Source organism: Peromyscus leucopus, chromosome 23 (assembly GCF_004664715.2).
Source record: "Peromyscus leucopus breed LL Stock chromosome 23, UCI_PerLeu_2.1, whole genome shotgun sequence".
In the NCBI taxonomy this organism is placed as follows: Eukaryota; Metazoa; Chordata; class Mammalia; order Rodentia; family Cricetidae; genus Peromyscus; species Peromyscus leucopus.
The window spans coordinates 16,651,090-16,652,989 of record NC_051082.1 but is presented as its reverse complement, the minus strand read 5'-3'; the positions used below and the strand labels follow the sequence as shown (position 1 = coordinate 16,652,989).

At 48.8% G+C, this 1,900-nt stretch overlaps 1 pseudogene; it reads left to right on the top strand.

Moving 5' to 3' along the window:
- Positions 1 to 593: 593 nt before the first annotated feature.
- On the top strand, positions 594 to 930 carry LOC114710204 (annotated as a pseudogene).
- Positions 931 to 1,900: the final 970 nt, after the last annotated feature.

Sequence of the window (1,900 nt, the reverse complement as noted above, 5' to 3'; positions counted from 1 at the left end):
AGGCGGTGGTGGCACACGCCTTTAATCCAGCACTCGGGAGGCAGAGCCAGGAAGATCTCTGTGAGTTCGAGGCCAGCCTGGGCTACAGAGTGAGTTCCAGGAAAGGCACAAAGCTACATACAAGAAACCCTGTCTCGAAAAACCAAAAATAAAATAAAATAAAAGTTAATTAAAAAGAAAGAAAGAAAGAAAGAAAGGGAGCTGAAGAGATGCTCAGTGGTTAAGAGCAGTAGTTGCTCTTCCAGAGGATCTGGTTCAATTCTCAGAAGCATCTATAACGGATGCCTCTTCTGCATGCAGACAGACATACAGGAAGAAGAGCACTCATATACATAAATAAATAAATCTTAAAAAAAAAAAAAAACAGGCGGTGGTGGCACACGCTTTAATTCCAGCACTCGGGAGAAAGAGGCAAGCAGATCTCTGTGAGTTCGAGGCCAGCCTAGGCTACAGAGTGAGTTCCAGGAAAGGCGCAAAGCTACACAGAGAAACCCTGTCTCGAAAAACAAAAACAAAAACAAAACAAAAATAGCTATTTCGGGTCTTGGCTCCAAGAACACCCAAAACAAAACAAAACAAAACAAAAAAAAAAAAAAAAAAAAGGAAAAAGGGCCAAAAAGGGCCGTGGTCACGTGCAGCCAATTCACTGCAAGAACTGTGTCCGGTGCGTGGCCAAGGACAAGGCCATTAAGAAGTTCGTCATTCGGAACATTGTAGAGGCCGCTGCCGTCAGGGACATATCCAAAGCAAATGTCTTCGATACTTATGTGCTTCCCAAACCCTGTGTCAAGCCGCATTACTGTGTGAGCTGTGCTATTCAGAGCAAGGTAGTCAGGAGTCCATCCTGTGAGGCCTTTGAAGAACCGAACACCCCCACCATGATTTAGACCTGCTGGTGCGGCACCACCATCTCCACCAAGGCCTGTGTAAAGAGGTGGCTTCATAAAGACAGAAGAAACAAAAGAAAGAAAAAAAACACCTTGGAAAGATAAAATGGGACTTACACTTTATGTAGTAAAGCCCCTGTCCTGCAAGCCCAGGGTTTCCAACCTCCAGGACACACATCAAAGCCAGACACTTGCATGTCTGTAATCCCAGCATGCCACATCTGTAATCCCAGCATGCCATGCTGGAGATGGGAGGCAGAGAGACTTGTTGGACCATTAGCCTGGTGTACAAAGCAATGAACAAAGGGCCCTGTCCAAACAAGGTGGGAGGTGAAGACCGCCCCCCCAAGGTTGTCCGTGACCCCCACATGGGTGCCATTACACGTGTGCCGGCACAAACACACGAAAATCCAAGGCACGTGCGTGTGCGTGTGTGTGTGCGTGCGTGTGCGTGTGTGTGTGTGTGTGCGTGTGTGTGTGTGTGTGTGTGTGTGTGTGTGTGTGTGCAATATGCTCACACACACAAACTAAACCAACTGAAGACAGAATGGCTGGGCAGTCCTGAGGGGCTGACAGGCACAGGCCAAAGTCTTGTGTCTGAGCTTGCATGTGGGCATCCACACACTAGCTCCCTCTTCGATTTGTTAATTTATGAAAACAGGGTCTCACTATGCATGGTGGTTTGAATAGGAACGGCCCCCACAGACTCCTGTGTTTGAATGCTTGGCCCGCAGGGAGTGGCGCTATTAGGAGGTGTGGCCTTGTTGGAGTAGGTGTGGGTGGGGGGGGGGGGGGGGGTGGTGGGTTGTTGGAGTGGGTGTGGTCTTGTTTGAGTGGGTGTGGCTTTGTTGGAGTAGGTGTGGCTTTGTTGAAGTGGTGTGGCTTTTGTTATTTTTGAGGTGGCGTGATGTGGCCTTGTTGGAGGAAGTGTGTCACTGAGGAGCTGGGCTTTGAGATCTCATATTATGCTCAAGCCAGGCCTAGTGACGCAGTCTCTCCTGCTGCTGAGGATC